This window comes from Hylobates moloch, unplaced genomic scaffold (assembly GCF_009828535.3).
Source record: "Hylobates moloch isolate HMO894 unplaced genomic scaffold, HMol_V3 SCAFFOLD_5, whole genome shotgun sequence".
NCBI lineage: Eukaryota > Metazoa > Chordata > Mammalia > Primates > Hylobatidae > Hylobates > Hylobates moloch.
Genome location: NW_026652280.1, coordinates 3,736,741 through 3,751,016, shown reverse-complemented (window position 1 = coordinate 3,751,016; position 14,276 = coordinate 3,736,741). Strand labels below are relative to the sequence as shown.

At 42.4% G+C, this 14,276-nt stretch overlaps 1 long non-coding RNA gene across 1 annotated transcript in view; it reads right to left on the bottom strand.

Moving 5' to 3' along the window:
• The window catches only part of LOC116468461 (uncharacterized), a 44,341-nt gene extending 42,926 nt beyond the window's left edge, over positions 1-1,415 (bottom strand). The window contains exon 1 of the long non-coding RNA XR_004248062.2: positions 1,178-1,415. This is a non-coding gene — a long non-coding RNA (uncharacterized LOC116468461). The remainder of the gene's footprint in view (positions 1-1,177) is intronic.
• Positions 1,416-14,276: the final 12,861 nt, after the last annotated feature.

The following is a 14,276-nucleotide window of genomic DNA, read 5'->3' as shown; positions in this document are numbered from 1 at the left end:
GGGCAGGGTTGAAGACCTCAGAAGTCATCACAGGCCACCAGAGAGCCATCATGGTGTCCCAGTAGGTATAGATCCCACAGTGATGGAGACTTGGGCAGCAAGTGATCCTCAGAATGTCCAGTCCAGGTGGCATGCAGCTTCTTCCTGTGCATGCCAGGAGCCCTGGATGCTCCACTCAAGTGTGTCCACTCCCTCACAGCTGGAAAAATCATCTTCCAGAATGTCGTTCCTTGCTCCACATAAGACTCGACCCCTCTACATTGCAAAGCCACATGCCCTCTCTTGATCTGATCTCTTCAAACCAATACTGAGTTGGCTGTAAGTTTCAGTTCCTTCCAAGACACTGCCATGAGCCCAATATTTTACCCCTTGGGAAAGATATGTTCCTGGCTCACACATACCACCTGACATACACACCACCCCATAGATGCACTGTACACACACACGTGGCCCAGGCTCTTGGCATACTGGCATAGATCTTCAGGGTGCATTTTTCCAAAGGAATGACCTGACCCCAGGAAGTGCTTGGTATCCAGATAGCATTTCCAGAAACTCTATCAGCAGGAAGCAGGGCGCAAGCCCTAAAGTGCAGTACAGGGCAGGACCGTGTAGAGTGACTGGTACTGCAGCAATGACAACATGCTTCCAGTATACTGCATGGGCTAGAAGCTAAAAAAAGGCCATCTCCTAGATTTCCGTGCAGCTAGCAGTCCAGTTGCAATTTACATTCTGCCCTCAAAGTCCCCTCCCTCAGGAGACCTGAATTTGAGATGCATTAACCAGTAGAGGCTGCTTACAGCATCTGTTTCACTGGTGCAGGTTTTAGCAGGTCCACGTGGCTCCACAGCCAATGGTTTCGAGAGTGGTTCTCCCATCATCGGATGGCAGTTAGGATACTGTGTCCTAGTGAAACAGTTGTGGTGGGGACTTTCTGGTCTGCAGACTGTGAGTGTGGAGATGTGGCCCCAAAGAAAGGATTGGGGCAGCAGCTCCCCAGTGGAAGCCAGGGTACCCTTGCCGAGTTCCACTCTACTGGTCAAGGAGCTGAGCTGTGTCTGCTTCTCCAGCCTTCCAACAATTCTGTGAACCTCTAAGCCCCTGTGTGGAACCAACATCTGCTTGGCACCTAGGAGGCATTTATTGCTGTCAGCAGAACATAATAAATAATAATACTTACTGGCACAGTAGATGATGACAGAAATGATGCGGGCGACTGCACTCAGGGCTTGTCACTGGGTCTTGGTCATCTGACCACACTGCACTGCTGATGTGGGACGCTGGAGCCCATAGCCCTGTTTGGAATACAGCCATGCTGGTGTCACCTGCCATCACCTGGGATGTGTCTATGTGGTGAAGGATGGCTGTCGCAGCAACACATCAAGGCCCAGGGAACAAGCACTTTGGAGATGCTTGGCTGCTTCTCTCCACACTGAAGAATTGAAAGAAAAGAAATAAAAGACTCAGAGCTTTACCTCCTTGGCTCACTCATGGACATAAAGTGGTTTTACGATGGCTCTAAGTTTTCTCCACAGCCCCTGGATGCTTCGGCATGGGCTCACATTCACAGCACGGCCCGATGGCCTCCACAGAAGTCGAATTGTTGGTGGGCTAAGAGTGGGACCCGGCCATGGGGTTGGCGACATTTGGTCACACTGGTGTAAGTCCAGTTTCACAGAACACCAGGACATCACAGAGCTTCCCATGCCCGGTGATGCTGACGCCGGCGCCTGATGTGTGATTGACAGAGATCCTGCTCTGTCCCACCATCGTGGGTACAAAGACAGATAAAACACCACAGTCTCTGACCCCCAGACGTATCATCTACAAGGAGAACTGGATGTGCTCGTAGAGAAACAGAAACAATGCGCTGTTGGAAATCATAGCCGTAAACCGATTTGGGCTGGTGTGGGGGTTGGGTTTGGGATTTGGAGACAGTACTACTGAGGAGGGTTTTCATGAAGACAGTAATATTCGTTCCAGCTTTTGAAAGTGAGCAAGGAATTCTCAGGTTAGTGGATGGAAAAACATCTGAGTACAGAACAGAATGACATTTTTGGAGAATGGCACATACTTCAATACAGCTGGATCCCAAATTTCCCTGGGAAGGTCAGAAGGAAATTAGTCTAAAAAGCAGGCCAGGCGTGGTGGCTCACGCCTGTGATCCCAGCACTCTGGGAGGCCAAGCTGGGTGGATCACCTGAGGTCAGGATTTCGAGACCAGCCTGGCCAACATGGTGAAACCCCAGCTCTACTAAAAATACAAAACTTAGCCGGGCACGGTGATGCACAACTGTAATCCCAGCTACTTGGGAAGCTGAGGCAGGAGAATCACTTGAACCCAGGAGACAGAGGTTGTAGTGAACTGAGATGGCGCCACTGCACTCCAGCCTGGGCAACAGAGCGAGATTCCATCTCAAAAAAAAAATTAATTAAAAAAATAAAATAAAAAGCAGGCTAATGTCTTATTAATGACATTTTTGCTTTACAAACAAGTCGGGATTCATCCTGTAGTTAACATGGAGCTAGAAAAGTCCTCATTAGGGTAATAAGACAATGAGATTTCAATTGCAGATAAGTTGTTCTCCTCTGATGCGGAGGAAACAGTTGAGCCTGGCTCCAGGCAGGCAGTCAGCAGGCTGTTCACAGAAGAGATGGAATGATGCTGGCCTGAACCCCCAGACTTCTAGGCCAAAGGAAGGGAGCTGCCCAGGTACATGCCTCCGCAATGCAGGAGCAGGGGCAGGGCCGGGTAGGGCAAAGGAATCTAACTGCTCAGTTCCTTCTTCCCAGACCCTTCTTCAGGGGCGGAGGTCACCATTTAGATCCAAAAGGTCTGTGTCATTGGCCCAAAGCCCATGGCATCCCCCTGGCTGCCACCATCAATATATTCTCCTTCAAATAGAGTCACAGATCCTATGCCCGGAGGGATGGCTCCGGGCAAGGGAAACCATACATGATGTTTTCCTAAATACATAAAAGAATGGCATTTTATTTCAGACATAACATTTTAACAAGTACGAGGACAGTTCAAAGAGAGCAGGAAGCACATAAAAATGGACAGCTACATCTCAGCACCTAAAAGAGGGCATAGCTGGGGAATCTCAGCCCTGCAGAAAAGTCAAGCATTCATGGGGGAATGGAAACGTGCAGCCATGAGTCTCTGAAGTATTAAATAGCACAATCATTGCATTTGGAGGGAAATCATGAAATAAAATTCAAAGCAATATAATTGGCAGTAGCCAGATTTAAATTTTGTAAAGAAAAATCTAGGGTGGGGCAAAGTGGCTCACACTTGTAATCCCAGCATTTTGGGAAGCTGAGGCGAGTGGATCATGTGAGCCCAGGAGTTCAAGACCAGCCTGGGCAACTTAGCAAGGCGCCATCTCTACAAACAACACACAGATTAGCCAGGCATGGTGGTGTGCACCTGTGGTCCCAGCCACTAGGGAGGCTGCAGTGAGAACATCGCTTGACCCCAGGAGGTCAAGGCTGCAGTGAGCACTGATCACTCCACTGCCCTCTAGCCTGGGAGAAAAAGTAAGACCCTTTAAAAAAAAAAAAAAAAAAAAGAAAAAGAAAAAAGAAAGAAAAGAAAAAAAAATTAAGCCAAACACCACAAGATATTTCCTCAGAAACCTCTGTACATAATCACAGCCCATGGGAGTGGCACAGCTCTGAATCTTATGAGACTAAACAAAGCGTCGGTCAAATATTTTGAGAAACAAAAGGCAAATAGAAGGGATCTTTTACTAATGCAAGTTGAGATTACTGAGATTAGAAAATATATAATATGGAAAGACATCTTTGTATTGGGGAAGAGAGCTCCATTATTTAAGGGAATATGTGCCTTTTTTTTATCCAGCTAAAATTCGAACTAACTAAATAACATCAAAACAGCCTTGGCAGGGAAAACGAGCTCTTGGCAGGGATTCCAAGCTCCTGAAAACACCCGCCCGCTTGGAGAGATACAGCTCTGACCGGCTAAAGACATGGGCACTCTGAGCAGGGAAGGTTTTCTCAGAATTCTAAAAGATTCCATACACACCCTCTACGGAGGGGGCCCTTTAGAAATACTCATTTTTGCTTATGTTTGTATTTCTTTTGCTGTTATTTGAATCTCAATGGGAATCTCAAAATGAAAAAGGAAAGACTGTTTTCTGAAATCAATTCTCTACTCTTCCGCCTTCCTGAATGAAAGCCAGCACTCAGCCAAGACTCCAGTCTGTATAGGTGTAAATACACCGGATGCGTGGAAAGCTCCCCTTTCCCATTCATTACTGTCATCGATTTGAAGAGAAAAAAGCAGGGGTCATTTATTAGAGGTTATTTTTCATGCAAAACACCCCATGTTAACTGTCATTCAAAGGACTTTAGTCTACGCCCTCACTCGTATATTAGCAAGGCTTCAGGTCATAACCTTTAATGGCATTTGGAATTCCAGAACCTCTGATTAGTGCAATATTTACATATCCTTTGGTAGAAATGTTCCTCCGTGGAAATGCATGGAGTATTGTAAATTTGTTTGGCCTTTAGTCTAGACTATACATGAACTCTGAATTCAAAGCAGGGTGCATTAAACGATATTACTTTATCTTGTGATAGTGTTTCCATTAATGGGACTCCAGTTAACCCTTTAGAGATAAACCAGCCTTTCAAGCCGGGAACATCAATTGAGGGAGGTTTTCTCAATAAAATTAATAGTTGCCACTTACTTGAACTACCTTGACCATCTGATCCCATTTATATGTTTCTATATGAGAGAAGTATCTGTGTCAAAATCAGCCTTGATTTAATGGCCTCAGTGGGATTTGAAATGGTGAGAATTTCCTGGAAGTTTTAAGAACATTAATGAATTATTGCATCATTACCTTAGAGGAAGACATCACTAATCCTTGACTTTCTGATCTACAATAATAAGGGAGCATCTTTTGTTGGCATTTCAAGATCAATATATGCTTTCTGTTTTTAATTTGCCAAATTATATTGTTCCACTAGCTGAGACTACTAAGTCTGCACCTGACTTGTGAATTTAGCCAACGGGTAGGCGGTTGAAAATTGCCATACTTCAGTATGAAAAGAGTGGCCCAACAATCTACCAACTCAATGTTACTTTACAGGGTAATTTTTTTTTAATAAAGTTTATGTAGAAAAGATGTCCATAAGCTACAGCAGAGGTCTGCCAGGAAACAGACAACTGTATGCTTATTAAAATTCCTATGTCACTCAAACTGAGGAATATGATGTACTTTTTCAAAAACAGCTTACAAATCTCCCTTAATCTGCTACTCCAGCTGCACTGGGGCTTTGAAAAGACACATGTGTTATTGTTATCTTCTTCCAAAACATGGTCTTCCTCCTGTGAAATTGGATGTGTGGATGCCTAGTGTAACATCAAATTTCAAAAAGAATTTCATCTTAGACAGCCCAATTCCCATCTGAAACTTTTGAGCATCATTTAAAATACATTTGATTGCAAGGGTTGTCCAATGAAGACAGAGCTGCATTTTTTAATTTTATGTTTTGAACTGTCCACCCCACCCTGAATCGTGAGTGTTGGAATCCATCTTCCACACGTGAAAAATGACAGGGCTGGTGAGTGGTAAGAGGCAGGAAAGGGTTTGAAGATCAAAGGTGGGCGTGACCTATGGATACTTACAACACTCAGTCCCATTTCCATCTCCTTCAAAATATAGAACGATGGACATGTTTAACATCACTCCCTCACTTTAGTCTTAAGACCATTACTCACAAGCCGCTTCTGCTTTTTCATCTGACATTGCTTCTTATTCCCTGTCTTCCAACCCTGTTCTCTTTTCTTGAGAATGGTTTCCATCTTTCTGACTAATCACCCACCCAGAGCCTTGTAAACAAATGATACGTATCTAATACAGCTGCATTTTCCAAACACCTGTTAACAGCAGATGACAATATTAGAATTCAATCCATAAAACAGAAAAATATCATATCTGCATTTTATAAGTCAAAAGAATATTAAAATCAGTCATTTCTTCCCAGTCTCTAAAAAGATATGTTAATTTTTAGCTTGGTTTGAGAAACCAGCATGGTTGAAATAATACAAATTGTCTTGGAAGGAAATCTTCACTTTAGCATAAGAACATTCAGACTTTTTTTTGGACCCCCGGGTATTTGTTGCAATCAGAAACTAGGTTTGACAAATAAAACTAGCAGCTACCCTTACTGCATGCGGATATTGGAGCTACAGTAAGTTATATATATTACTTAGTACTCACTGCTAATATCCCTGTGGGTATGGAAATTGTATCTTCAGCTGGGGACCCTGAGGTTCAGAGAGGGAAATTAACTTGTCTAGGGTCACGGCTGGGTTAGTGGTGGCAAGAAAACGATCTGAGCTCTCTCCGCATCTGTTCTCCTGCCGCACATCTCGGTTGTGATGCAAGGCACACCAGGAGGGGCTGCACCTTGAAGATGCCCTTGTTGTGAGGTCAGCCTGATCCAAAAGAGCTTAAAGCTGCCCCTGGCCTGAAGGAGGCAGTGAGTAGTGTCCAGACGCGAAAATACAATGAAAAAGGTGATACTCGTCTCTTTCGGAAACAGACTGGCCATTATCCATCTTTGTTATGGGATCTGCAGTCTTCTTGGACCTATTAAAAATGCAGGTATAAACAAACGCAAATGGTTTGAGGATGACCCAGTGTTTTGGATTTTCCACTCCATGGTACACTTTTATTACCGCAGGGAGTCACAGCATCTGCCAAAGTAAAAAATTGTCACACGAAGAAGAATAAATATATGACTAAATGGGTAAAAGAAAATCAAGCGAACAAGACATCGTCTCACTAGCCACCTGTAGCTCTCCCAACACACATGAGAGGAGGCTGAGCATTTTATCATCATTATAATCACAATCATTTTATAATCACAACTGAAACCTACAAAATGACAACCAGCCTTCCCGGACATGCTATGCACACATTGTCTGAGGGAAAAGGGGGGACACCCACAAACTCTACAGCATTATCCTGCTAAAGTAGGTCAGAGCAATGAACTTGAGTACTGTGTGAGTAATCCACTCTGTTAAGAGTCTAACATGACTCTGATGGGTAGAAAGGGAAGTTTAACTTCAACTGCAAGTCCCAGCAACCTACTCTCTGTGAAGACATGCATACCGTTGTGTTATTTCTCTTTCTTATGCATAAAAGTGAAATTCTAACATTCTGTTTAAAAGAAAATAAACATTTGTTATCACTTCTATAGAATAATTTTACTTCTACTGCGGTCATAAAGTCATCACTTCTACAGAATAATTTTATTTCTACTGTGTCATTAAAGTCTACATGAATGGGGAGGGTGCAGAGGGGCAGAGAAAAGTGGAGGATGTTCGTAAGGACCCAGGTGGGCTGTTTGGAAGGTGCGAGGTGCACAAGGGAGGAGCTAGTGATTGACGCGTGTGGTCATCACCTGTCCCTTATTGCAGCCAAAATCCGGAGCTGGGCACAGACACCAGCTAGTTCTCTCTGGCTCCACTAACAGCCCCTGCTCAGGCCCCTCCACAGCCATTTCTACTCAATCTGGGCCATGTCCCTTTTCCTTTTAACAGTAAAGAGGGGCCAGGCGTGGTAGCTCACACCTGTAATCCCAACACTTTGGGAGGCCAAGGCAGGCAGATCACTTGAGGTCAAGAGTTCAAGACCAGCCTGGCCAACATGGTGAAACCTCATCTCTACTAAAAATACAAAAATTAGCTGGGCATGGTGGCACGTGCCTGTAATCCCAGCTACTCAGGAGGCTGAGGTGGGAAAATCACTTGAACCTGGGAAGCAGATGTTACAGTGAACCAAGATCATGCCTCTGCACTCCAGCCTGGCCCACAGAGTGAGACTCTGTCAAAAATAAATAAATAAATAAATAGCAGTAAACAGGGAAAATCTGGAACCTGTTCAAAGCATCTCCTTGTCCAGTGAGTCGCATTCCTGGTTGTCTTGCTCTCAAATGGACAACGGCTCATTCTGCCCGGCATGTGGATTTGATAAAGGTGCCTGTGCATTAATGTGGAAAGAGGGGCAGTTATTTATTTCACTCATCAGTCAGGACCCTAGGTGGGAACAATTCTCAACACAGCCACAGATTCAATTCTGGAACGCAGCTTTAGCTTCAGCAATCACTTCCACCACAGAGAGAAATGCGTCCAGCTCTCTTAGGAACAGGTATTCTTCTCTTCCGCGGGAATATTTGCTTGACTGATCCCTGGCAGTTTCAGAAACAGAAACAAATCCACTTGCTTAAGAAGACAAAGCCACACACAATACTTAACTCATTAGAATGATTTAGCCATGGCTGGGTATTGGCTTTGGCTGAGCACACTGGAAGAAGTCCTGTGTATACAAACTTTTAGATTTCATAGCAATACTTTGTCTCCCACCCAAAATATTCCAGATCAAAGACCGTGCTCCAAGTCCTATGGAAAAAAAAAAAATAGCTACATAAGAATTACCCTGTCGTGGAGACATTTGCCAAGCTGGTTTTAAAAATTAAGTGTAAATAAACATGATTTTATGTATGTGGTGTCCATGAGTTAAACAATCTGGTAGAAAGGCAGGCTCCATCTCATTTCTTATGCACTCAGATATTTGCTAAGCAAATGTAACCACAGTGATAACAAACAACCACATTATTGTACCCAAATGCATCCTTTTCCCCAACAGTTATTTTTGTTCCCCTTCTCTAAAAAATGTTCATACCCAGAAAGAAAATAATCACGGTGTGGAAGTCCAGAGCTCACAGATCAATACTGCCCATTCTGCGAGGATGCTTCTGTCCCTTCTCTCATTGGCTTTTTGAGCATAGAAGATACAAAACAGGCCTTTGAGAATTCCATGAAATAACTCTACTTTATGCTCGAATCACCCACAAAACGCACAATGAGGACCATGAATATAATTTTTATACCCAAGTTGAATTCCTAGGCGAGGCAGCAGTTGTACTTTGACTAGCTGACTGGGCTACTTATCTTCAGCAAACTGTAAGGATAGGTTGTAGACTCCACTCTGTGCTGGCCAATCAACTCTGCTCTTTTCTGTGGCCACAGACAGCTCACCTAATACCAGGTGGATGTCTTATAATTACACGTCATCAGTCACAGAGCATTTGGGCAAGAGAATGGGAAGGAAACCACATCATCCTAACTCCAGAAAGCTAACGCTACTGAACGCTGGTCACTCTTACGTATGTGTGTGGTGGACTAAAGGAGTGAGAGCTGAATGAACGTGTGAATAAGAAACTTTGAAAATGGTGAAGTGCCACACAAATACAAGTTTTCACAAGAGACCAAATCCAGAAGGTCTGGCAAAAACAGAACTGGAAAGTCATTTTTATGCCTACAGTCTGAACCAGGTTTCTTATTGCAAGCCCTTCACAGAAATAATGTCTTCTAGTATAACATGATCAGTGTATCACGATTATCAATCATAACGCCTTTTTGTTTTTCTTGGATAAATGTTGATATTAAAATGAGAAAACAAGTATCGTTTGTTTTACTATTGTAATTGTATCTTAATTTCTTTCAGAACTTTTAATTTTCATAACTTTTATTGAATTTTGAATTTACTTAAGACAACTAAATTGGACAAAATTATAAAAATTAAAGTGCTTTACCTTTGAAAAAAAATAAATAAATAAGTGGTTTGTGATTTGATCATGAATTGAAATATGGCACAGATTTAGAAATTCCAAGTTACAAGAAGCTGCGAGCCGATCTAAACCCAATGCCCTCACTTTACTATTAAAAAAATATTCAGCTACTCGGGAGGCTGAGGCAGGAGAATGGCGTGAACCTGGGAGGCGGAGCTTGCAGTGAGCCAAGATCTCATCACTGCACTCCAACCTGGGCGACAGAGCAAGACTCTGTCTCAAAAAATAAATAAATAAAATAAAAATAAAAAAAGATTAAGTTGTTGTGAGGATTTAATGAGCTTATGCACAGGAAAGTCTTCTCACTGTTCCCAATGCAATAGATACTTCCTCATAGGTTAAATTACATGCACTACACTACGCCTGAATTTGTAATACCTTGCCAGGTTACCCTATGCTCTTCCTTGCAACTTTGCAAATTCCCATTGTCACCTCCCCTGTGGAGTCTTCCTCAATTCTCCCATCCTCAAAGCAAAATTAGCCCTTTCTTCAGGATTTCCTTCAGAGATACAGAGAGCACTTAGGTTATGCAAACGGTTGTAGTTTCTTTTTCATCTCTGTCTCCCTGTTTCAAACAGTCTGACTTGTACCCAGTATGTCTTCAATAAACTCATGTGAAACCTATTTGTGTCCTTTGGGGCTTAATGGCTGGTAACCGGAAGTGTCATTTTCTCCGGAGAGGCAGACTTTGTCTTGGCCATGAGTCGTTCAAATTAGTAATTCCAACAGAGCTAGTTGGTAAATATCACCATGAAGCTAAATGCAACCAGTACTAAAATTTGCTACTGGCTGAGGCTTTTCTTTGGCAACAACAAGAAAAGACTCCTGTTAATAATGGGGGGAAATCACCAGGCACTCTTACTGCACTGTAGTTAGCATCTCGAGTTCTCTCAGAGAACGGCAAACTTCTAATAAGAAGTTCAAAGACATCCTTAAGAACGTGCCATTCAAGTTACATGAATACATTCAAGATGTGAGGAGAACCCTCAGTGTAAAAATTACAATACAGGCTGGGCGCAGTGGCTCACGCCTGTAATCCAAGCACTTTGGGAGGCTGAGGCGGGTGGATCACCTGAGGTCAGGAGTTCAAGACCAGCCTGGCCAACATGGTGAAACCCCCCGTCTCTACTAAAAAACAAAAACTAGCCAGGAGTGGTCACAGGCGCCTGTAATCCCAGCTACTCAGGAGGCTGAGGCAGGAGAATCACTTGAACCTGGGAGGTGGAGGTTGCAGTGAGCCAAGATCATGCCATTGCACTCCAGCCTGGGGGAAAAGAGCGAGACGTCATCTCAAAAAAAAAAAAAAAATTACAATACAGACAGGCTATCCTCTTTTGCATAGAGTTCATGTTCACTTTTGTTGCCTGAACACAGCAGATCAAATAGTACGGTACCTACAGTAAATCTAGCCAAGCCTTCCAAAGGGGACCCTCTTCAGTGAGAAGCTAAATGTTAGTTGGTGCAAATGATTCAGCAGCTGGTATAGCTGAATTTATAAACTGAGCTGAAAAGTTTGAGAAGGTGAACTAGATTATATCATGTGATGCATCACAAAGTAATTGATATATATATTATGTGCAAAGAGAGAGCTGGGCCAACTCAAACTGTACAGTTTTTTTTTTTAGCTTTATTATGTAATAGTCCTCAATTCATCACAAAGATTTTTAAATCACAAAGATTTTTAGAAGATTCCCCCTGCTTATTGGTAAAACTTGAAAGGCAACTTTTACAGCTCTGTTTTCTTAAGAAATATGATGAGTAAGCATATTGAGACATTTTTCAACACACATAGGAAAATATTTTTGTCATGTAAATTTTCCAGGGTATGGTTCAGAGAGGCAGCCATTTGTGTTAAGCTGTATTAAGATGCTTATTTAAAAAATAACTCCAAATTTGACAAGTTGCTCTGTCTTTAAAGGAAAATATTCAGAGAGTTCATTAAAAAACCACAGAGAGAAAACTAAAACCTTCTAAGAGGTATATCTCAATTTCTTCCAAGCTATGCAATTTAGTTCAAGGCTTTTTTTTCTAAGTGTCTACATTTATTCAAAAGTGACCTAAAACAAAGACTGGATAATTACTGGAACGTCTACACTGATCCAGTACTGATTACTGCCCTGGCTCTTACACCTCAGTCATCTATCTCAAACATTATTAAATATTAGGGATTCCTGTGATTTGTTTTGTCATCTCTCTACTTCCAACTTTCCTGCCACTCACTGCCAAGAGATTGTGAACAAAAGCCTGCTGCTTTAATCTCAATTTGTTACACTAAAAATGCAAAATTAAAGAAAAATGAGGAAGGTTTCATATTACCAGGGAATGTGATTGATAACATTGTGTCATGTTACGAGTTTTAATATTATAAACTGAGTTTTATGTTACTCTCTTCTAATAGTGACATATTTAACATTTTAAGACTGGATATAATAATTTTACGGGGTAAAATGGATATTATTAGATGATTAGACTGTAGCACTTTGTCAAATTCTTGTATATTAAATACAAAAAAAATACAATAAAAATAAGAGACTCTCCTACCGTCTGCTGGGTGGAAGAAGATAATGCATCCATCTGCGCGTCCTCCTTGTGCTCAGCGCCATCCCAAACCCTGCTCAGGGCTCCGAGTCACATAGTTTCTGTGGCACCAGATAAAAACCAAGCATTGTCTCTTATCTCCATAAACAACTTACAATCATTTGTGGCTGGCTATCGTGGCTGAATCTTTGTTTTATTCTCAGGCGGTGCTCCCCCCAAAATCTCACCCATTCCTTGGAATGCATTTCCAAGGCAAATTGGAATCCAAGTCTTGAAGGACAGTTCCTAGGTGACCAGTTAAAGAGGGGTTGATAGGAGAAGGCCAAGGGATGCAAAGCTTCTAGAAGAGTCTATTCAAGCAATACCACGTAAGCCTCTTCAATAATAGTAAAAAGCAAATCAGATTTCGGTAGCAGAGTAGAAGTTGCTTGCGAGGGCAAAGATTTCACATAGTTCACAATGTGGGCAGGCGTGAGACCTAACAGCGGATATCCACGGAGGACAGAAATAAGGAAAGGTGATAAATCAGGTTTTGCACTCAGTTTCCAAGTGAGCTACGATCTAACACCATGCCACCAGCAGCGAGTGGGAAGGTGAGTATGCAGAGACCTGGGGAGGTTCCAGCTCTTCAAACCAGCTGAAACCAAACAGCAACAGGACTCGTCAATTACTGTCATCAACAACCACATGCCATCTGTGTTAGCTCTTTCCATGTGCTGATACTGAGTTAAGCATTTCATATACATACGAAATACATATACTCTTCACAGTATTTTTAAAGCATACACTATGCGTATTCATTTACAGATTAAACTGTAACTCCTCTACTCTCCTTCCTCTTCTCTTTACACACACTTCTGACTCACAGCCTCCCTTGAGGCAGGAACATCGTGGTATTAAAGACTTTCATCTGCTAGGTGAGCCTGGACAAGGCACGAAATACTCATCCTTTTCTTGTTCTGCCTCTTTTTGAGCAATAAGTTGCTTACAGAGAGGAAGAGAAAATTAAGAAGATAAAGATACCAGGAATAAAAACAAAACAAACTAGCGTCTTCAAGCCCCCCATTTCACATTGGCTTAAGATTTGGCATGAACTGGAGGGTTTGACGGGGAACGTGCAAAGAAAGAACCCAAATTGATTCTAACAGTACAGCTGTCCATCTGGTGTACCTGGATCCAGGCCTGAGAAGTCCTGTTAGCCCATCACCTACACCCAGGTGAGAACAGGCAGAGGCTCAAAGCCTGGGCTTCTCAGTACCAGTTCACCTGTTAATGATTCTCCAAAATCCATGGTTTGGATAAACAGAGACCTCCAATCACCCTTGAATTCACATTGACAATTTTCTGAAAACATTAAAAGTGAAAAACAAAAATCAAGCTTCACTTTCCAATGCTAAGAATGCAATTTCATCCCAAACATCTTTGTGGCTTTTCTCCTCCATGCCCTCTTTCATTCTCATGCACACGTATTCTATGTCTATATTGGTATTGACGTGACTATAAATGCAAACATAGACATAGGTCTAAGTAAAGGTACAGATGTAGGTTTAAATTTAGAGTATATAGATATACATATATCTGGTTATATTTCTGTTACATTTTGCAATCTAAATATCTGTGGTCGTATTAGCAAGCCAAGTTTTTTAAAATCTAGTAGAAATATATCAACCAAGAAGAACACCCACCAGGCCAGTACCCCCAGTTTCTTACGGGCTGCCTGGTTCGTCTTTACCTTTCCCAGATCATTTGAGAGGTAAAACAGGATCAGTAACGTCCCATCTTATTTTCCACCCAAAGAACCTGTAAGAAAAGCAGGCCCTGAGGCTGGTAAACATTTGGGTCTTCTGACTCACAAAGTAGAAATGCAGCCCAAGGTCAAGCCCAGGTGGAAAAACCCGTATCAGTAAATGCAAACGCTGAGCCTCATTCCAGGCACAAATGATAGGTTTTTGGTGTGATTTATTATTTCAATAATTCAAGTTCCCTGACCCAAAGGGGGCTTGTAGAGCAAAGTGGTAGCCAAAAAGAACAGATAATATGTGGAAACAAGCCTTCATTCACACGACTGC